The sequence below is a fragment of the Pantherophis guttatus genome, chromosome 3 (genome assembly GCF_059756535.1).
Source record: "Pantherophis guttatus breed Tessera chromosome 3, ASM5975653v1, whole genome shotgun sequence".
NCBI lineage: Eukaryota > Metazoa > Chordata > Lepidosauria > Squamata > Colubridae > Pantherophis > Pantherophis guttatus.
Window position 1 is genome coordinate 46,101,750 of NC_142065.1, and position 22,465 is coordinate 46,124,214.

The following is a 22,465-nucleotide window of genomic DNA, read 5'->3' on the forward strand; positions in this document are numbered from 1 at the left end:
CACGTAGCATTAAGTCCAGCAAAAGAATCAAGGTACAATGTGTGTGTGTTCATTTATTCATTCAAATATTCAAATATTTATATTTCATCTTTTGTATGGAAGCTTAAGGTGATATATATATATATATATAGAGAGAGAGAGAGAGAGAGAGAGGGTAGTTTTCTTGTTTTAGTGCCACTACAACAGTCCCCTGACCTAGGTTGGACTGAAAAAGAGTGATGTGCCCAAAGCCACCATCTATGGTGCAGTGGGGACTTAATCTGGATCTTCTCAGTCTTAGTCTGTCAACTCTGAATTGAACCTGGCTGAAGCCATTTTATCAGAGGTGGTATTCAGCAGGTTCTGATCAGTTCTGGAGAACCAGTAACGGAAATTTTGAGTAGTTCGGAGAACCGGTAACTACCACCTCTGACTGGCCCCACCCCCATCTATTCTCTGCCTCCTGAGTCCCAGCTGATTGGGAGGAAATGGGGATTTTGCAGTATTTTTCCCCTGGAGTGGGGTGGGAATGGAGATTTTGCAATATCCTTCCCCTGCCATGCCCACCAAGCCACACCCAACAAGTCATGCCACGCCCACCAAGCTACACCCACAGAACCGGTAGTAAAAACTTTTGAATCCCACCACTGCATCTTATGCTGCTTCACAGTTGCCATGCACTATGGGGGAAGGATGAGAGGGAAATAGCTAGATCGTCTCATAGACAAAATAAAGAGCTTTCCCATGAGAACCAAGGTCATCCCAACAGGTGGCAGTTGGAGGAAGAGCAGAAGTGATTGAGGGAGCCTACCACCTGCTTTGATTGAATAATGTGACCTGTGACAACTGGGGAGAGAAACTTTTGCTCTTTTAAATACACGGTAACTGTGGGAAACTTTTTAGAGTTGGTTTTCACTAGCTGTGCTGATATGATGTGTCCAATAAACATGTTCTCTGAGGAACGTTCCTGCCTTGGAGTTCTGATTTCTTTGGATGCATTACTTGGAACAGTGACACTAACATCTTGTCTTCTGCAAGGGAGACCAATCCATTGAAAATAGGTCAACCATATGGAGCTGCTTTCCTGGAAAGGGTGTGAAGTAAAATTATGAGTAGGTAAGTGAATTCCACTGATAAAGAAAATATCCCTGAAGAAAAGCCAGTTCATGTAGGAAAGGAATAAGTAAAAGTTGATATCGACTATCCAGAGAGAAAGTGAAGGAATATTCTGTCACCTGATACTGACTACTATGATTTCATTCACTTTGATCTCTAAAAGAAGAGTGTGTTTAATTACAAACATGCTTTCTTGAACTTTGTTTTGTGTTGGTGTACGTGCTAAGTCAAGGTGAGTCACATTTCACAGTGTTCTTTGTTTATATTGATCATTTCTACATTGTGTTGGCAGACCCACATTATTTTTGTACGTTTCAGGTTTCAGTTTAATCAACACGAAAAAGAAGAACCTTCATGGCTGTTTGGAAATTTAACTCCCATAGCAACAAAAATCATACCATGAAGCTCAAAGTCACTCATTCCTCACCTAGTAACTATCATCTTCAGTCATAGTCATTAAAAATCATAGGAGCTGTATTTTGTCCCTTACAGAGAGCATCATGGGGTTTGAGAGAAACTATTCTAATGTAAAATGCCAAATGAAGAATAAAAAGCAAGACGTGGATTGTTGTGTTACAGATTTTATAAATCCCTGTCAGATTTTTGTTGTCTTCTTGTGTTTCTTCTTGTTCTGCAGCTCAGTAGATTAGATCGAGGATTTTAGGGGGAATAGTGTGTGTATGTGTGTGTGTGTGTGTGTAGCAGGGGTGAAATCCAGCAGGTTCTCACAGGTTCTGGAGAATGGGTAGTGGAAATTTTGAACAGTTCAGAGAACCGGTAGCGGAAATTTTGAGTAGTTCAGACGACCGGCAAATACCACCTCTGACTGGCCCCAGAGTGGGGTGGGAATGGAGATTTTGCAGTATCCTTTCCCTGCCACGTCCACCAAGCCACGCCCACCAAGTCACGCGCATAGAACTGGTAGTAAAAAAATTTGGATTTCACCACTGGTGTGTAGTGTATGTAAGTGTATGCATGTGTACACCCCACCAACAGAAACATAATATAATGACACTATCATCAAAGAGCAAGTTTTGAGGCTCTACCTTCTTGCCTGTTGGTAAAAGATACAGCATTGATAGGATAAACTTTCAGTAATAAAATGTCTTTGGTCTTTAAGATACCACAAATGCTTTCCTAGTTTTGCAGCAAGAGAAAATTGTTTTCTCCTTGATATATTTTGTTTCTGTGTCAATATTATTCCTTTCTATTTGCTTTCTCAATATTCTGGTTTCTGTTCAACATCTTTATCTTCAAAGATTACATGATTGATATGAATGTTGTTAAAAATATAAATTAGCAGAAAGAATTCCTCCCTGTATTTTCCAAAAGTTGTTTAGTAGCAATCGATTCATTGCCCACTGTGTAACACCAAAGAACTGCTACATTTGAAATTATATTGATTTTTGGCCTAACCCTAGACCACAGATAAAATGTATAAATAAAATAAAATAAAATAAAATAAAATAAAATAAAATAAAATAAAATAAATAAAGAAGAGTGTGAAATTCTGCTGCAAGGGAAATTTTTGTCAAAGTGTTTTCTATATTTCTCCTTTATAGTTTCAATAGGACCTTTCTTTGTAGTTTGGATGATGAGAAATTTCTCTCCTTTTCCTTTTCTTTTTCTTTTTGCTTCTGATAGCTTGTCACTTCAGTTCCAAAGCTTCTGGGAAGGGATGTAAACAGACTTTGATCTTCTCGGGAGAATGTAATATTAAAAGCAATTTAGCAGGACCATTTTGCTTCCTGCATTCCAGGATCTAACATATATAAATAATTCTAATATATACAAATAATTATGCAATAGAGCAAACTTTATTTGAGCCAGTTTGATGTAGTGGTCTAGAAACAAAAAGGCCGTGAAACCTAGGCCTCTCTTTGGCATGAAAGTCAGCTGGATGACTTTGGGCCAGTCTCTCTCCACATAACCCACTTCACAGGGTTGTTGTTGTTGTGGGTGGGGAGTATTAGGGATGTTCATGGCCTTGAGTTATATATAAAAAAGTGGGATGAAAATCTAACAACCTGTGTTGATCCTCACTTGTTCTGTTTGTGAATATTTTCCCATTTTCACTTTAGATCAGAATACCATATCACATTTTTCTTTCATTAACAGATTTTTACTATTTTTTCTTCAGTCAATCAATAACAAAAATAATACAGAATGATTAGCATTAGAATAAAATCTTAGTTTTCTCATATAGATGTTATTCTTCTGTGAAGCATAATGAGTACAAAGAACCATTTTGGGGCAGTAGTTAAGGCTCCAGGCTAGAAACTAGAGACTGTGAGTTCTAATTCCGCCTTAGTCAAGAAATCCAGTTGGATAATTTGAGACCAGTCACTTGCTCACTCCAACCCACCTCACAGGATTGTTGTTGTGGAGAAAATAGAAGCAGGAAGTCCAGAGGTGGGTTTTAGCAGGTTCTGACCAGTTCTGGAGAACTGATAGGGGAAATTTTGAGTAGTTTGGAGAACCGGTAGTAAAAATTCTGACTGGCCCCACCCCCATCTATTCTTTGCCTCCCAAGTTCCAGCTGATTTGAAAGAAATGGGGATTTTGCAGTATCCTTCCCCTGGAGTGGGGTGGGAACGGAGATTTTACAGTATTCTTCCCCTTCCATGCCCACTAAGCCATGCCACACCCATAGAACCGATAGTAAAAAATTTTGAAACCCATAACTGAGGAAGGCATATTAGATATGTCTGCCACCTTTAGTTATTTATAACAAATAAATAACTTTTTTATTTATTAAAATAATTATGGGATTAAAATAATTTTTAAAAAAGCACTTTTGAAAAACCTTTCCAATTAATCTGCAAGGACTTGTCCAGACAGTCTCCAAGAGAATGGAAGGGGAAAATGGAAGACAGTCACCACTGAATGGAAGGGGAAAAAAATGTCATGTGGCAAATAAACCCATAAAGCTCTTTGCAAACAGTAAAGCTAAATATTAAAGTTAAGACACTAGGTTAGAAACCAGGAGATTGTGAGTTCTAGTCTGTCTTAGGCACAACGTCAGTGGGGTAATCTTGGGCCAACCATTGCTCTCATCCCTAAGAAGCAGACAATGGCAAACCACTTCCAATTTTTTTCTAAGAAAGCTACAAAGAATCTAAGCAGTCACCAGGAGAAATGTAACACCATCTTTGTTGTGTACATAGAATTATTAACATTCAGTCCAAAAATAGGAATGTAGGGTATATAATAACAGAAAATACAAATAGGAGCTAAATACAGTAGTATCGTGAAGAAAATAGAAGGGAAATATGAGGTCACAAAGAGGAATTTGAATCCTAATTTGCTTGGTCTACGGTTTCTTTCGATTCATACATTTTATGATAGAAAAGAATATTAGTTCCATCCAGTGCTTACACATTGATGAGAGCAGATCTGTCTAAATACATAACAGACTAAAATCAGGGAATAAAAGTTATTCTCCCGCTCTGATAATTATACAGCTTGAAATCACCAAATTATATTGAATGGTAATTCAAGACCATATTTCTTCATGCGGCATGTAGTTCACTCTAGAATTTGCTAACCTAAAAAGATTAACTGAAACTTGTTACACAGCAGCCGATTGCCAAATGTATGGCAATAGCCACCCATTGTAAACATATGTAACAATGTCTATCTTCCAGTATCAGTGGCAGTACATCCCTGTACCAGTTGTGAGGAATACAGTGGCTGGGTGTTATTGACCCAAATTAAATAATTTAGATTGCTTAGATTCTACGCATGTTGGGGAAACAGGTCCCTGCCTATTGCAGAAAGCTATCTGTAATTAGTATATCTTCTCAATCCCATTTTATGTCTACAGATTGTTCAGGAACTACAAATATTTGTCACAGAGGCAAACCAGCTGTTATTATATCAGTTATGCTGTTTCCTTGGGTGCTCATTCTCTGTAGCTTCAGATTGCCAGGTGCTCTCTCCATGTAAAAGGTAACATGTCTTGTCTTAACTATTGGTTTGTATACACCTGTGATGGCGAACCTATGGTACACATGCCAGAGGTGGCACACAGCGCCCTCTCTGATGGCACGTGAGCTGTTACCCCAGTTCAGCTCCGCCGCGCATGTGCGCAAGCCTTCCACTGACCAGCTGGTCTTCGGGTCTCTGCCGCACATGTGTGGGGGGCAGGGCATGTGCGGGAAGGCCCCACGTGCATGCAGGGGGGGCTGCACATGCATGCATGTGGGCGGGGTTCATGCAGGGGCCCGCACATGCATGTGGGGGGCAGGGCGCGTGTGGAGGCCCATGCATGCATTGCATTTTGGGGGTTTGGGCATGCTTTGGGCACTTGGTCCAGAAAAGGTTAGCCATCACTGGTATACACCATAGCTTTATACAATTGCTTGGCAAAAGTATTTGCAGCCACCTCAGTCCAAGGAAAATTCATGTACTAACTGTAACAGTATTTTTTTTTTTGGCCATTCAGAAAGAGTTTGAGAATAAATGATATTAGATACAAAGTAGTATTACTGATGTTATATTTACTAGAAGAACTTTTGCATAGGTGCAGTGACTCACTCTCCTAGGCTGTCTTTTTCTCTATGAGAGGTCTATGAGCACATTAACCCACCAGACATGTCATGCAATATATCCTTGAAAACACACTGAGCTCTATGAATTTGTTAAGATACTTAACTGAGATATAGCCACAAACTGCCCTGAAATCCAAGGAATTAAACCGAAATACCGTTTGAGAGACTCCCAACACCAAAGGGACGAAAAGTGCCTCTTCTATATTGCATTGCATCTTCAGAAGGAAGATATTAAAAAACATGTTCATAAAAAAGACTAGGCAATGAATGTACTCTTAACCTGGAAGATAGATAGTTATTATGACAGTAATTTGTTACTAAAATAATACTAATTATCTGTATTTACATTGCAACAGAGTCTTTTGTAAGAATAAATATCCTATTTCAATTTTCTGTTTCTTTTAAATAAAATTGTACAGTTAGCTTTCTAATGTTTCAGAACTCCATGAAGGCTCTATTTTAGAAGAATAAATGAAAATAAGTGAAAGGAAACCTTGAATGGCATATAAGAGCAGCAGGAAATGGCCAAGTGAAATTATAACTGTAATGCTATGCATTCATACCTGAGCACAAAGGCAGTACAGCCCAATTAATTTCATAAATCAAATTTCCTGGTAGGGATAATTGAGATATTTAACCCTCATGCACTCTGATAAAAGCTAAAGAGTTCTATACACTCCATGTAAATAATGGATTGGAATGTAACTTCCATTCTGTTTTTATTTAAGACATTGGTGCAGTTTTCTATTCAAAATGACCTTAACACTGTACATATATTGTGAGGGGGAAATATATATATTTAACTGTGATTTTGTTTGTGTGAATATATTTTTTAAATATAAAAATAAGGCTTTTAAAGAAGGGAACAATTAGAGGAACAATTGGACTAATTGGAATTGTCTTCATTGAGAAAGAATGTGAACTGTATTGTCAACTGGTCAGAAAAAGCTGGTTGGCTTATGTTTATGTTTATATTTCATTAAAGCAGTGAAGGCTGTGACCAGGAGGCTCCCAGCTCAGTCTACCATTTTATTAATTACTGGTGGGTGATACCAATGGCTTTTCGTTTCCCCTTCTTATGATTCTTTAATATGAATTTGGACTGAACTGTCATGCAGCGGTCTAGCAATACAAACTGTCATCCTTCATAACACTTCTTATTCTTTACAATGGTTAAGCAAAAGTTTTTTAAATTGTCTGTGTTATGTTTCTAAATCCAGAATTTTCTCATCAGTTGTTTTGACTGAACAGAGGCTACCAACTTTCATCATTATGCTTACAACTGTAACTCTTTTTATTTTACAAATCGTTTCTAAAAAGCCACCAACACAGAGTCTGATAATGTTCTTACTCATTTCAGTTTTAAAATCAGTGTTATACTAGCATAGTTGATTTTGATTAAACAGGAGAATCACTCTGCAAGAATGTTGGCTAACTAAATAGAAAAGGTTCAGAAAGAGAATGAGATGAGACAACAGAGCTTGAATGTCTTGAAAAGCAAATATTGCGTGCAGCTGTCTGAGTCATTATCTATTATCATCCCCCTAATCTCCAGACTGGTCATTATCATTCCCTAATCTCCAGACTGGTCACCTGAGCACCAAAGAGGTTGTATTCCCCCCCCCACCCATTGCTCAATGATGGAATTTCAGGACTTCCTAGTTCATCTTTCATGTTTGCGTGCATCAGCCTTAGCTGACTTGTTTCCTGTGACCCATCAGTGAGCTATAAGCAAGCCTATGAGATACAAATGGTGTTGCTATAATTTCTTTTAAAGGACATCTATTTGATTTGCTGCTGATTTTCAGAGATGCAAAGCAAGAGAAAAGAGAGATCAATGACAGATTAAAACATGCATTTAAAATGACCGGAGCAAATAGATGCACAAAACTGCAAGAGGAGGGAGAGAAGGAGAAAAGATATTATAAAAATGTTGAAAGGCCTGGACTAAAAAATAAAGAAGCACTATTTTATCTTTCCACAGTCATATCCCTCATTTCCATGAGTTCTGAATGGGCAGACTGAAGACTAATTTTTTTTAACCTCATAAAAAATTTTTTAGGTACCTTCTTTCACACATGGTGGTTATGCCCAGAATCGAAAAAATATTGGAAAAAAATACAAAACTGGTAACAGGAATTAACCGGTGTCCAAATAGAATACATTCCGGAACAATTGGGGAATAACAAAAAAGAAATACGACAAAAAACAACATATATTATTTTAAATATAATAATGGTGGCAAGGTTAGCCTTTGCACAGTGCTGGAGAAACACAAATACACCCTCGGAAGATTTAATAATTCAAAAAGCCTTGGACTGCGCTGAAATGGACAAGATAACACTTGAGCTGAAAGGATTGGTGGATTTGGAATATTATATAATATGGGAGAAGTGGTATAAATGGATTGAGAATAGGAAAAATAATTAGATAAAAGAGGATTGAATTTAGTTAGAATGTATATAGTATAATTGAAATATAGTAATATGTCATGTAAATGGTCAAAGTTACACACAAACTTTCTTCTTTTTGTATTTTAATTGTTGAAAATCAATAATATATATATATTTAAATGTACAATAGTAATTTACAACCAGCAGTAGACTACATGCTTCTACAACATATTCACACTGGGTATTATTTTGCTGGAATTCTGCTGCTTAAGGATGCAACTCCATGAAGTCAGTTTGTGGTTTTTATTATTATCATAATACATTGCTGTTGCCTTGTTGTACCCCATTTTCTCCATATTTACTGCTCAATCTTATCAGCCACTTTGCTGAGGCAATGACTAATCAGATGTGTCATAATGGACATGCGCAAGCATGTATCTTGTTCCTCTTTTGTGGTGTTTTAGTCACCTTCAGATTTGCCAGATCAAATGGGAGCAATTACGCCTCCGTCTTGGGAAAAAGGAAGGAGCAAAGCCAAGTCTACTTCAGATGGAAAGCCTCTCTATGAGTGGAAGCCACAGAAACTACTACAGAAATAAGTACCAAACATATGCAATCATTTATTTTATTTAACTCTTCCTAATTAAAATATTCAAAAGTGTTTTCACATCAGTTATGAAGCCAAGATCAAACTAGATCAAATTTTTATATTTAAAAGCAACTAGACATTGCTTTCTCACCAGCTAAGTATATATGAGCTATCAGGCATACATATTATGGGGATTGTTGACATTGTTAGGGAATGGGAAAACTCAGAAGTTAGTCTGAGAATGTGGTAGCTTTTTACCAGCAGAACATTGTACCAATATCATTATTCCCAGCTACTTGGAACACACATCTTTATGGAGAAAAATCTCATACCTTTTTTCTGGAGTCATGTGTAGAATTGGTTATGTGAAGCCTGCATAATTAGACAGGGCCTGGTGGGTCAGCAGACTGATAGCATTATGATTAACACCAGCTGTCTGCAATTACTGTAAATTCGAATCTCACCAGGCTCAAGGTTGACTCAGCCTTCCATCCTTTCTAAGGTAGGTAAATTGAGGACAGTTTGTGGGGGAAATAAGCTGACTTTGTATAAATATACAAAAGTATGAAGGCTATTGCTTAATGCATTGTAAGCCGCCCTGAGTCTCCGGAGAAGGGCGGCATATAAATCAAATTAAATAATAATAATAATAATAATAATAATAATAATAATAATAATAATAATAATAATAATAATAATAATAATAATACTTTATGTTACACTCTTGATGGTAAGTGTCTGGGGATTAAATTATAAAATAGAACAGAATAACAGAGTTGGAAGGGACGTTGGAGGTCTTCTAGTCCAACCCCCTGCCCAGGCCGGAAACCTTACACCACTTCAGACAAATGGTATTTATATATTTTCTTTTGGCTCTGAAGATTGTGCTGATGTTGTAAATTTATGAGAGGATGTATGTTTGTATGTATGTATGTTTGTTTGAAAAAGCCACAGAAAGTGTTCACATTCATCTCAGGTTGTTAAGTAACAGGCCTTGGTATCACAGCATAGTGATTAGAGTACTCGAACAGATCAGAATTTAAAGCTAGAATCTTACACCAGTCACAATAGATTTACATATATTAAGCCATAATGAATGGAATTGAATTAAACTGAATACTTTTATTTGGCTAAGTGTGATTATACACACAAGGAATTTGTCCCTTGTGCAAAATCTCTCAGTGTACATACAAGCAACAGAGTAGTAATAACAACAACAACTTTATTGTCATTGTATGTGTATACACAGTATACCCATACAACGAAATTCACTTAACATCCAAAGACCAGGTCCAACACACATAACAATCCCCAAACACACCCCCACCCACCAAAAATTCCCCACCCCTAAACCACTCAAACATCTATACAACAGACCAAGTAATGCTGTCCAACAGCTCACTGATGGTGGCCCTATAGTTCATTCTTGAGTGCAATAATAGCTCTGGGATAAAAACTATTCAGAAAATGTGAGGTCCGAGTTTTAATTGTTCTGTATCTTCTGCCAGAAGGCAACAGTCCAAAAAGATTGTAAGCAGGATGGGAAGAGTCTCTGAGAATGTTATGCAACTTCCTCAAACAGCAAGATTCGAAGATGTCGTCCAGGGCTGGTAGCTGGAGCCCGATGATATTCTGGACAGTTTTAATGATTCTTTGTAGAGCTTTTCTGTCCGCTACAGAGCTGCTCCCATACCATGCAAAAATGCTGTATATGAGGACACTCTCAATGGTGCTGCAATAGTAGTAGTATTATAATATCACTAAGAAGTGGGGACCTGGAAAGATTATAAGAAAGCTAAATAATAATAACAACAACATATTTACATAATATGTAAATTTTAATCTGTTTTTAAATTATTGGGGTATTTTAATTTGTCTGGGCCAAAAAGTTTAATTTGATTTTATCGGGTTTTTAAATTTTGTGTATTTATGTATTTTATTGTTGGCTGTTCACCGCCCTGAGTCCTTCGGGAGTAGGGCGGTATACAAATCAAATAAAACCTAAACCTAAACCTAAACATAGCCATACTACACGGTAAATACACATAGGCATTAGACAGAACTGTGAAAATTAAGTGCTCAGCAGAGTGATGGCCCAAGGGGAAAAAACTATCCCTGTGTCTAGTTGTTTTGGCCTGCAATGCTCTGTAGCACTGGAATGTGCTATATTGTTGTTCAATGAACTGGGACTCCAGTAAATAATGATTTAGCACTTAGTATAATTCCAGAAATATTTACTATCCAGTCCTTGAAGATGAGGAGACCCACATATACTGTAAATCCCATTTAGTCATGAAATTCACTGGATGAACTTTAGTTGGTCAGTTCAGTACTACCCAGCCTAACTTAACATATAGGTTGGGATGAGCATACAGAGGGAAAGCAGGCAAGATAGCCACCTATGCTATTTGGAATTCTAAATGTAATAGATAAATAAGTAACAATTCTAAAAAGAACAGATAATAATTATTAAAAGTTCTAATCATTCTAGAAGTCCTTTTACGGTAAGTAAAAATAACATTATTGAGGGTTTCTGTACATGTCACCATTTATCTAAAAATCTTTATCATGAGTGTTACACATTTTCCTAAAATAGCAATGTCCTGGGTGGGGGGAGGGGTGTACGCTGAGTAACATCCACACATTCTTCTGCACCCACCCTTCTTCCGTATCTGATGAGACATATATTCATGATCTGCCAATGTGAATCTTGCTTTCTGAGCCCTGTTTTGAAGAAACCAAAAGCAGGTTTAGGTACAATATTATAGAGGTTTGTGGAAAGCTTCCAAAGAGGGTTTCGTTTTTGCATAGCTCCGAATGAAGCCCATCCTCAAAGCGGCTTGCCAAATAATGCAGCTGCTTTTTAGTGGTTGAAAGTGAAATAAAATGGGGGAAGTGACTAGGCTGAGTCTGCTCTGATTGTCTCCCTAGCACTTCCAATCGCCAGCAGAGATTTCTGCACACAGGCACAGAAACCTCCTCTGTGTACTCAGACATGCCCAGGGTGTCTGTAGAGGAGATTAAAAAAATCAAAATGATGGCTGTGATTGGATGATCAAAGCTCTATCATTGACATAACACATTTAAAATGGGGTGGGGCTTTGAACATGCAGTTAGAGTTATTACTGTGACTTTTTTGCCCTCCCCTGCAGACACTTGACTTCTGCTTTAACAGAGGGACTGCTGAAGGAGACTTTCAGACGAGATGAACAGCATGGCAAATTATCTTAGCCTGAAGTCATTACTATAGGAGATGATCAGGCTGAGACCGAGGAAGGGGTCAAAGGCGTCATCAGTCATGAGATCTAAGTCCAGCCCACCATGAATGCCTTATTTACTGCCAAATTGCTTTAACTGTTAGTAGTTCAGATGCTTGTAGAGAGCTTAAGCTTGCAATAAATCTTTATACCCATTTGAGCTTCCTGGATCTCCTGATTTCCTCAGCGCTTGACAATTAGAAGGCTAATCATGCTGCTTTGTGATGTGAGCAAAACCTGCACACTTCCCCCCACCCCCTTATGCTTTTTATCTTAACTGGAGCTCTTTCAACATACTCACTTTATATTGGTTTCTGATTTTAATGTGCAGAAAATAAGGAAAGTCGCTTATAAAAGAAGGAGCATATAAGATAGCCACCATTTGCGAAACTGCATGTCATAAAAGCCATATCATAAAAATATAAAGTGATTAAAATAAAAGTAGTTTAGGAAAAAATATAATAAAACAGCAAGACAATAATTACAATTGGCATGGAGAAAAACAAGCTTTACCAACTCAAATTTAGGATTGAAACAACTTCATGAGTTTCTACTAGCAAGAAATTTTAAATTCACTCATACACACTATACATTCAGTGACTCCTATCAATTTTTGCTTCATATTTATAGAAATTATCTCCTGAGAGTGCCTTCTCCGATAAGTCAAGTCTGATCAGCTATCTGGCAAGAACCAGATTGTTGACTTCCTGGTTTTAACAGCAAACTGAAAGCAATTTATTCATTTCTGTAAAGATTCTCAGTCATCCATGTCATGGTTGTCCTAAAGGTACTTTTTTCAGGAGGCAACTGCACTTTTGTTTTTTCTTTTGAAGACATTTTGCTTCTCATCCAAGAAGCTTCTTCAGCTCTTTCCATTTTCCACTATCTTGTCAGAACTGAAGAAGTTTCTTGGATAAGAAGCGAAACATCTTCAAAAGAAAAAAACAAAAAAGTCCAATTGCCTCCTGAAAAAAGCACCTTTGGGACAATTTATTCATTTATTCACTAAGAGCAAGGACAAAACTTCATTGGTTCCTCTGTCTTCCCAGGAACCTGGTTAAGATTACTGATAAAAGAACAAATCTCCTTAAAATTAAGAATTTACCAGTGCAGGAAGCCAGAGAATTAAAAGGAAGTGGGGTAAGAATGCTTCATCATTTTCATCTGCACAGTTTTTTGGAAAAGGTGAAATGCAAATGGTATTAATACCAACAAAAAAAAGTTGTTTTTAAGAGAAACACAGTGGTGAATGTGTATAATGGTAGTGCGTACATGTGAAATTTCTCCTCAAATGTGAAAAGGAAGTATATGAATCACCTCCATCTGTACCATAATAGACTTCATATTGTTCCCATCTTTTCCTCTAAAATTGTGTTTCTGAAACTTGGTAACTTTAAAATGTGTGGATCTCAGCTCCAAGAATTCTCAGAATTGTGGATGGGGAATTCTGGGAGTTGAAGTCCATACATCTCAAAGTTGTCAAGTTTGAAAATACTGCTTTCAAAGGATGGATTTTAACATCTGAATACTATAACCCTCTCGTATTCCTGATAGGCAATCTTAATTCCCTTTCACTTGTTTATTCTTTCGTGCCAGCATGTTATTTGCACCTGCCCAATAAGCATAGCCATGAACTTTAATCTGTCTCTCTTTTGATCACAAGGAGAAACAGTTGATAATGTTATCTTGTTGGGAAAGAACCATTCTTAGCAATATGCTTCCTTATTCTGGTATTATTGAAGTGTTATGAAAAGACTGCATTTGATTTCAGTAAAAGAAATTGCAGAGATATTTCTATAACATACACTAGGTTATAACCTGAAGATTCCTCGTTTGTTTGTATCACATATTGGTATACTATTAGGATAAGACTCTTAACCCTTACCTTCTAACCTATAGTGACTTGTCATTTGCAATATGTTGCAGGCAAATTGCAGGTGAGTAAGCATACTTTTATTGTGGCAGCTTATTTCATACTGTGTGCTTTTCACAGATGATTTATTCATTATCCAGCTGAATTACAGTTGCCGGCATTTTCTAATATATCAAACAAAAAACAAATAAATAGGCTGCTATGCTTTTAATTTGAAAAATAAAATATTTTTAAAAAATATTTTCACATGCCATTCTTTGCACTTCCTTCTTAAGCAAGTCTAAATCAATTGGGAAAGAAAGGAAGGAAGGAGGGAAGGAAGGAAGGAAGGAAGGAAGGAAGGAAGGAAGGAAGGAAGGAAGGAAGGAAGGAAGGAAAGATGTGAGTTAAATGTGGATGTTTATTTCACAAAAAGTGTAGTGAAAGGATTAGGTTTTCCCATCTCATTGCAAACGGGTAGTAAAGATAAGTAGAACCTACCCCTGTGGTGTGCCGATTGCAAACACAGAACATACAAATTGACTCTGACGTCAAATAAGAAGAGAAAGAGATGGAGTCATGCTTTTATTTTAATGAAAGTAAATCACTCTGTCATGGATCAGCCACACCATGGATCTCCAGCATTATATTGAACCAGCATTATGCAGTGATTAAAGTGTTGGATAAGGAAAAGGGGAAATCCAAGTTCAGGCCACCCTCAGCAACTGGAAGCTAATCAGGTGAATCACAATATCTTATCTACCCCTGCTTAGGGATATTTTTTTTGTTGTGGGGGGGGTGGGGAGGAGAAAAATTGTCTGCAATGGCATCATGATACTGATTTAAGCACTGCCTTAGAGGAAGGAAAGAAGTGCCCAAGAATAACAATTTATTGAGCAAAATTCATTAAATTATAAGCAGACTGGCAGTATGTTATAGTTCTTGACTTATTTCTATCCGCCCACTTCTCCTCCCAGCATCTTCTGAACTCAAATTGCTTCTAAGGGCACCTTTAATAAAATGAACCAGTTTACTGCTTGATCACTCCAAGTATTTCTTAAAAATTAAACTATTTATATTGATTCATAACAATAAAGAGCAAACCACTACCTGGCAACCCCATCCAGGGGACTATTCAGAAATCAGTGTTTTTCTTCTCCAAAAAGAAGTTTAAGGAACTGATGGTAGGAGGAACAAACAAACAACAAAAAAAAGAGAAGGCCAAATATTTAAAAAAAGAGTTTGAAGTCATTGTTAAGGAGAAGAACCCAGACTGAAAACACTTGTAATTTGTAGGTGTTGCAGATATCAGGTTGCAACTAGCCTGCAATTTCTTGTCGCCTGGGGTGCGCGACACACACACTTCTAAAATAAAGGTGGGGACAGGCTGATTTAGTAGCTAACTACAGAGTAGGTGGGAGACTGCCGCTTCAGGGCCTGACCCAGGGTTCCCCTTGCCTGCCACTCCTTGCTACATGACTTCGATCAATCCGATTGCAATGGTTTAGAGCAGTGGTTCTCAACCTTCCTAATGCCGCGACCCTTTAATACAGTTCCTCATGTTGTGGTGACCCCCAACATATAAATTATTCCTAAGACCATTGAAAATATGTGTTTTCCTATGGTCTTAGGCAACTCCTGTGAAAGGGTCGTTCGACCCCCAAAGGGGTCGTGACCCACAGGTTGAGAACCACTGGTTTAGAGCCTCCCTATTTCTGAGCTGCAAAAATCCAGGCTGCCCCTAGCTTGTCCGGGTTTTCTACATCTCTTTGCTGCTAGGTTTTGCTATCTATCTATCTATCTACCTACCTACCTACCTACTCAGGAGGAAGGTCACTGTTGCTGCAGCTCCTGAGTCCGGCATCGTTTCGGCAGCGGCTGGAGAAAGGACAACCGAGAGACTTAAAGGAAGCTTTGCTGCTCCCATGCGGTCGTCTGGATTTTTGTAGTTCTGATTCTGGGGTGCCTGAAAGAGGTTTTCAGGCGACCAGGTTTTGGAACGGAGGCTTCTAAGTAAGAAAGGGATAAACATCCACCCCACGCCCGCCCACCCAACCCCGGGTATGCTGTATTTTGAAGGAGTTGCTCAGGGGGAAGAAGCAGCCGCTGCGGACCTCCACCCTTTCACCTGCCTGACTTAGTTGCTGAAATTGAGGGGTGTGGGGGGGGAGGGGGGTTGTCCCCGTTCCTCACCACAGAGGGGCTCCTCTGAGAGGATACTGTGATACCCATAGAGTTGCGCTTGTGCAGTTCGGTGGGTGTAGATTTGGGATCTGTTACCATTCTGGAACAGGGGTCTCCAACCTTGGCAACTTTAAGCCTGGCAGACTTCAACTCCCAGAATTCCTCAGCAAAGTTGGCTGAGGAATTCTGGGAGTTGAAGTCCGCCAGGCTTAAAGTTGCCAAGATTGGAGACCCCTGTTCTGGACGAACATACTCCTCTGTATTTCACATTTCGGATTTCCAACCTTGGTGGCGCTTTCCTCCTCCTGTTTAACTCTTTCTTGAAAGTGAAACCCTCATACTGGTACAGTACTATATCCGATTGGGAAACAGTATTAGCAGAAGCTCACTACTTCATCTCCCGATAAACCTTCTTGGTTTTCCGTCAAAGTCCTCAGATCTAGTTGATCTCCTTCTACCTAAGTAAAAAAAAAACAAAAAAACAGCCAGAACATTGCAGCTATTTTGGGGTGGGGTGGGAGTCTTACTCCAGGATTTTTAAGATAGTGATATTTTTTTACAATTATAGTCTGTTGGGAATGTGACTAATGCAACTCAGAAGGCTGGTGAAAGAAAGTCATGGGTAGCTGCTCTGATCACATGAATGAAGCTTTTTAATGTGTTGCACTGATTAAAAAGGGGTGGGGCTTCTATTATAAGATGTGGCTGCCCTTTTGACTTTTTTTATTTTAATTCTCCCCCCCCCCATCCCATCAGACATCCCTGGGATATGTCAAACACAGAGTGCAGAAATGGATTTCAGAGCAGTTCTTTCTTGACTCTTTGTGTTTTAAAATCTGCCTAGGGCCTGCTGCTGAAATGTTCCCAGGTTTGCAATTAGCAGAGTCCTCTGGATACATGACTAAACAAGCAGGGCCACCACCTGCTTGGCTGGAGCTGGTTTGCCAGGCAACAGCCTTCAACTTGCTGTAGCAGGAAAGAGGATGCTCCTTATCTTGATTTCGTCTCTTAGCAGGACAAGTTGAGACTCCACATTTGCCTAGACTGCATTGGCAACACCAGTCACTTTGTTCTGAGTCAGATCATTAATTTACTAGCCCAGCAGTCTGTGTGGGAGCAGCTCTGAGGCCTCAAGCAGAGGTTTTCACCATGACTGCAACCTTCTGGCAAGATGGTGGTGACTGAATCTGGGTTGTTGAGTTGTACCAGGTTTTCTGGTATGAAATTGATGTCTTCTACATGAGTTGAATTACACCTTCCATTGTCTCCGGCTAAGGCATGCTGTATCATTTTAACTTCCAAATTCTCCTTAATTTATATTATTAAATGAATATTCCCATTTGAATTAAAGGAGAAGAAAGAGAGACTGTCCCTCAGAATGAATTTGTGATTACTTGAAAACCCCAGTATCCCAGTTCAAAAGAAATCAAAGATTATAATGCAATTGCTTATTGAAGTTAAGCAAATCTGGGGAGTATGTGATTGAGAGGCCATGTGGCTAACCAGTAACTATATTCATACAACACTTTGAACTAGACTTTTTTTCCCCTGCTTTAGTGTAATGTGTAAAACCAATGTTTTTCATTAGTGTATTATTATTTTTTGTCTGTTATTGAGTCATTATTGACTCCTGGCAATTGCCTGGACTTAATACCTGCAGTTTTCTTGGCATGATTTCAGAAATGATTTGCCATTGTCTTCTTCTTAGGACTGAGAGAGAGTGACTGGCCCAAGGTCACCAAGGCTTTGCTTGAGGCACAACTAGAACTTACAGTATCCTGGTTTCTAGCTTGGTGCCTTAACCACTATCCCAAATTGGGGCTCTACGATTCAATGTATTATGTGAATTTAAACATTAAAAACATTAATATAAGAACCAAGTTAAAGAAGTAGTTCAGAAACAGATAATTAGTAATGTATGATTTTGTCCTCTTGCTGAAGCAAAGCCAGGATTTTTTAAAGGTAGTAAATACTGTAGATATTCCAACTATCTATTGGTTAGAAAGGAGTGAATAGAAATTACTCTTTGCATTCTCAGTTGGAAAGTTATTTGCTGATGAAAGGGAAGGACTCTCCCTTATCTGATATCCTGGTCCTCTTGTTTGTGTTTCTGCAGAACCTACCAAGTAAAGGCATAAACAGCCACCACCTAATCTAAGATGAGAGGCACAAACCACTTGCAACACTACTAAGATTCTGTGGCTCTTTAGCTTAAATGGAGTAAGTTGTGTCTCCCTTCCTTCCGTTTAATTCAGCCCTGATTCATGCACAAAGGAACCATTGCCTGTGTGCATTGAGTCATCCTTTCTAAGGAAAGTTTGCTCAGTTTCCCTTTTACCACTTTGACATCTAGTGGGCAAGTTGGGAATTATGCAAAACACTTCCCTGGTGTTACCAGTGATTTTTGCATGTGTCACAGGGACCAAGATCAAGATGGTTTTTTTATCTTCCTACTTCAGTGATGTAATGCAAACTTCGTTGATCGGGAAGTATCCTGAATAAAAAAGGCAGGTAGGTTAAAGTACATAGAAGGTTAAGACAGCCATTCAGGATTTTTTTTTTTTTTTAAAAATTGCATTTAATATGTCTGAGACATATTAAATGGCAGTTTTTATGAAATATTGAAATAACTGACAGAAAACTCAGGGAAGAACAGTAACCGAGCCTCCCTGCACATGCACATATTATCCTTTTCCTCCCTTTCCCTGGTTTGCCCTTTTTTGATCATTTATGTCAATAGTATTAAAGTATTGTATTATGTCAATAGTATTAAAGTATTGTCAATATCACAGTAGCAGAGAATTATAGAGCTAAAAACCTGAAATAATTATTGGGATTGCATTTTTAATATCTAGTTTTATTGTCATAGATGAAAAGTGTCACTTTATCTGTTTATTTTACATGTGGAAATATATTTTATTTGGGACTGCCATCTATACATAGCACCCAGGACTTGGTTTTAAAGCCTATATAACTGCCTTTAATTCTTTAATTCTTTTCTTTATTTCAGTTCTGGTTTTGAACATCTCATTCCAATAACCACAGAAAAAGATACTGTTTTCCATTTTCAAAAGTAGATACTTGCTGATAATGATGGCAGAAGGAAATGTACCAATGAAGAGAGATGTTAGCAAACGTATTTCTAAAAGCTGGCAAGAAGTAGGTATTTGTCTTTCAGACTTTAATGGATGACTTTTCTGCCAAAATATAGGATATAGCAGAACTGTTCCTCCCAGCAAATTCACTAAAAGCTCTCCTATAATCATTGCCATCTGTCCCAGAGGAATATGTGGCACATTACTTCATACCAACTATTTGTAATAAAGACAGAGAAGGTAGACCTCTTTGAAATAAAATATCTCCTTCCTTGGCTGCTGATACTTTTTTCTGGATGGCATGACTATAGAATTGTTAGATCCAAAGAACATTGCCATATCTTAAAACCCTTGAAGACGTTTGGCATCTGTCATTGCCATCACCCTTGCTTGCTGAAGCCTTGATCAATTGTAGCAGATTTTGGTTAGAACAGGTATCAAAACTATGACAAAATGCATTGCATATATTTTTTTTAATTTTGATTTATATGCCACCCTTCTCCGGAGACTCAGGGCGGCTTACAATGCGTTAAGCAATAGCCTTCATACTTTTGTATATTTTATACAAAGTCAGCTTATTGCCCCCACAAACCGGGTCCTCATTTTACTTATTTTAGAAAGGATGGAAGGCTGAGTCAACCTTGAGCCTGGTGAGAATTGAACTTGCAGTAATTGCAGGCAGCTGGAAGATAAATACTACCTTTAACAGTAGCATTAGTCTATTAAAATCTTATGAATCAACAGACACTGTAATATATTCTGCTCAGTGGTGAAATCCAATTTTTTTTACTACCGGTTCTGTGGGTGTGGCTTGGTGGGTGTGGCAGGGGAAGGATACTGCAAAATCTCCATTCCCACCTCACTCTGGGGCCAACCAGAGGTGATATTTGCCGGTTCTCTGAACTGCTCAAAATTTCTAGATTCTGCTCTAGAATCTGTCAGAACCTGCTGGATTTCACCCCTGATTCTACTTCTTTCTCTTCAATGGAGAGAAAATGAGAGGGTTAAAATAGAGGATAAAACTTTTAGAGAATACCATGAATAAAGTAGGTTGATCATACAATAAAAGTCTCACTTAAAACCATACAGGTAGTCCTCAATTTACAACAATTCATTTAGTGACAGTTTAAAGTTACAACACTGAAAAAAGTGACTTACCGTTTTTCACACTTACGACTGTTTTAGCATCCCCATGGTCACATGATCAAAATTCAGACTTTTGGCAACTGGCATATATTTATAATGGTTGCAGTGTCCCGGGGTCATGTGATCACTTTTTCTGACCTTCTAACAAGCAAAATCAATGGGGAAGCCAGATTCAATTATCAACCATGTTACTAACTTAAGAACTGCAGTGATTTACATAGCCACTGTGGCAAGAAAAATTGTGAAATGGGGCAAAACTTACTTAACAAGTGTCGCTTAGTGACATAAATTGTGGTCATAAGTTGATTACTAACTGCGTTTTGAATCCTGTTGCAGCTAAATCAGATGGGTGTTTCATCAGCTGTTTTTGTTTAAAGCCACTAAGCTTTCCTTTTGCTGCTTTCTGCTGTTTTAGTTAGAATTGGGTACAGGAATGTAAAAATTCATATATTATCCCTAAAAAATGGTTAGACCTGACTGGTAAAATCCAATTTTTTTTATTACCGGTTCTGTGGGTGTGGCTTGATGGGCATGGCAGGGGAAGGATACTGCAAAATCTCCATTCCCACCCCACTCCAGAGGAAGGATACTGCAAAATCTCCATTCCCACCCCACACCAAGGGACAGATACTGCAAAATCTCCATTCCCACCCCACTCTGGGGCTAGCCAGAGGTGATATTTGCTGGTTCTCCTAACTACACAAAATTTCCACTACCAGTTCTCCGAACTGCTCAAAATTTCCGCTACCGGTTCTCTAGAACCTGTCAGAACCTGCTGGATTTCATCCCTGCCTGACTGGTATTTGAATAGGAAACCTCCTGGATAACTCTTAAGGCAGGGAATTTAAAAAATCTTGCAGAAAAAAGCCACACCAAACCACTTCAGTACTGCTGATCATGAAGTCATCAGAAGTCAAGCTCAACTTGAAGGTCTCTTTATTCTCTTTACCTTGAACCCTGATTCTCAAGATGGACCTTTAAGTCTGATAATCCAATAAAAGTTTCATGTTCTCAACAGTGGGAGAATCAGAAAGGTCAAAGGTGTTTCCATGCTGAAAAATAATGGCGAGTAGGGAAAGAAATGGACATCCAATCCTGAACCAGTAGAAAGTGGAAGTGTTAGCTCTGTGTTTGATGACTTCCATTCCATTGATGAGAGTTGCTGTTTCTTACCTCCTTGCAGACTTCAAAATTCTACCAAGAGCCTTGGTAGTACAGGGGTTTAAGGCACCCTGTTATTAAGCTGGTTATTAAGACCAGCTGCCTGCAATTACTGCAGGGTTCGAATCTCGCCAAGGCTCAAGGTTGACTCAGCCTTCCATCCTTTCTAAGGTAGGTAAATTGAGGACCCAGTTGTGGGGGCAATAAGCTGACTTTGTATAAATATACAAAAGGATGAAGGCTATTGCTGAGCACATTGTAAGCCGCCCTGAGTCTTCGGAGAAGGGCGGCATATAAATCAAAAATTTTAAAAAAAATTGATCTCAAGCTTTGCCAAATATTCTAGGAATATCTATAGCAGTGTTTCTCAACCTTGGAAGTTTGAAGATGGGTGGACTTCAACTCCTGCTGGCTGGGGGATTCTGGGATTCTGGGAGTTGAAGTCCACCCATCTTCAAGCTTCTAAGGTTGAGAAACACTGATCTATAGGAAGGAAGGGTGATACAGAAGAAGAAAAAAATGGCCTGTTAGGTATGTACTGATGGAAGAACCCCAGATAAATCTAAGTATCTTAACAGCATAACATTTTATAGGTATATAAAATTGCAACAATCTTTCTCTTTTTGTCTCCATCTTTTCTTGGCTATTACTTCTAAATCAACCTTTCTGTCAGGTGCAAACAATGAGATCCTAACATGAAGAGTTCAATTAGCTGTTTTATTGCTTAAATCTATACACAGGATTCTTTTCTATTTGTATCTGGGTCAGACAAGATAAGGTTCAGTGGCATTCAAGGGGGTGTGTGGAGTCAGACTTCACCCACTTGTACCCGCGTAGGAATTCTAGACTAATTTCCCATTTGACTCCTTCCCTGGTTTGGTCAGTCTTTCTCCAACACTTCTTCCATCTATCATTCTTAGTTGTGTTCAATTTAATTCTAACCAATATGTTAAAAGGGCATTAATTTGGCAAGTAATGCAATTGGGTCAGCTACATCTGAAAAGCAGTAACTTTGGTTGATTTCTTTTACACAACATGGCACAGCTGCAAGAAATCTTTTTAATATGAATCATGATTTGGAAGTATAATATTCCTTTTTTTTTACATCATCTCTCTACCCTTTCAGTTGCTTTTGACAAG

The 22,465-nt window shown here is 38.4% G+C and overlaps 1 long non-coding RNA gene across 3 annotated transcripts in view; it reads left to right on the top strand.

The window, feature by feature from the left end:
• Positions 1 to 19,293, top strand: part of LOC117664386 (uncharacterized) — a 35,799-nt gene extending 16,506 nt beyond the window's left edge. The window contains exons 3-6 of one of the 3 annotated variants that reach the window (XR_009622025.1): positions 4,922 to 5,046; positions 8,506 to 8,640; positions 18,040 to 18,143; positions 18,934 to 19,293. This is a non-coding gene — a long non-coding RNA (uncharacterized LOC117664386). Of the gene's footprint in view, positions 1 to 4,921; positions 5,047 to 8,505; positions 8,641 to 18,039; positions 18,144 to 18,342; positions 18,435 to 18,933 lie in introns of all 3 variants that reach the window. The other 2 variants (XR_009622024.1, XR_004591024.2) reach the window with 2 other exon arrangements.
• The last annotated feature ends 3,172 nt before the right edge of the window (positions 19,294 to 22,465 follow it).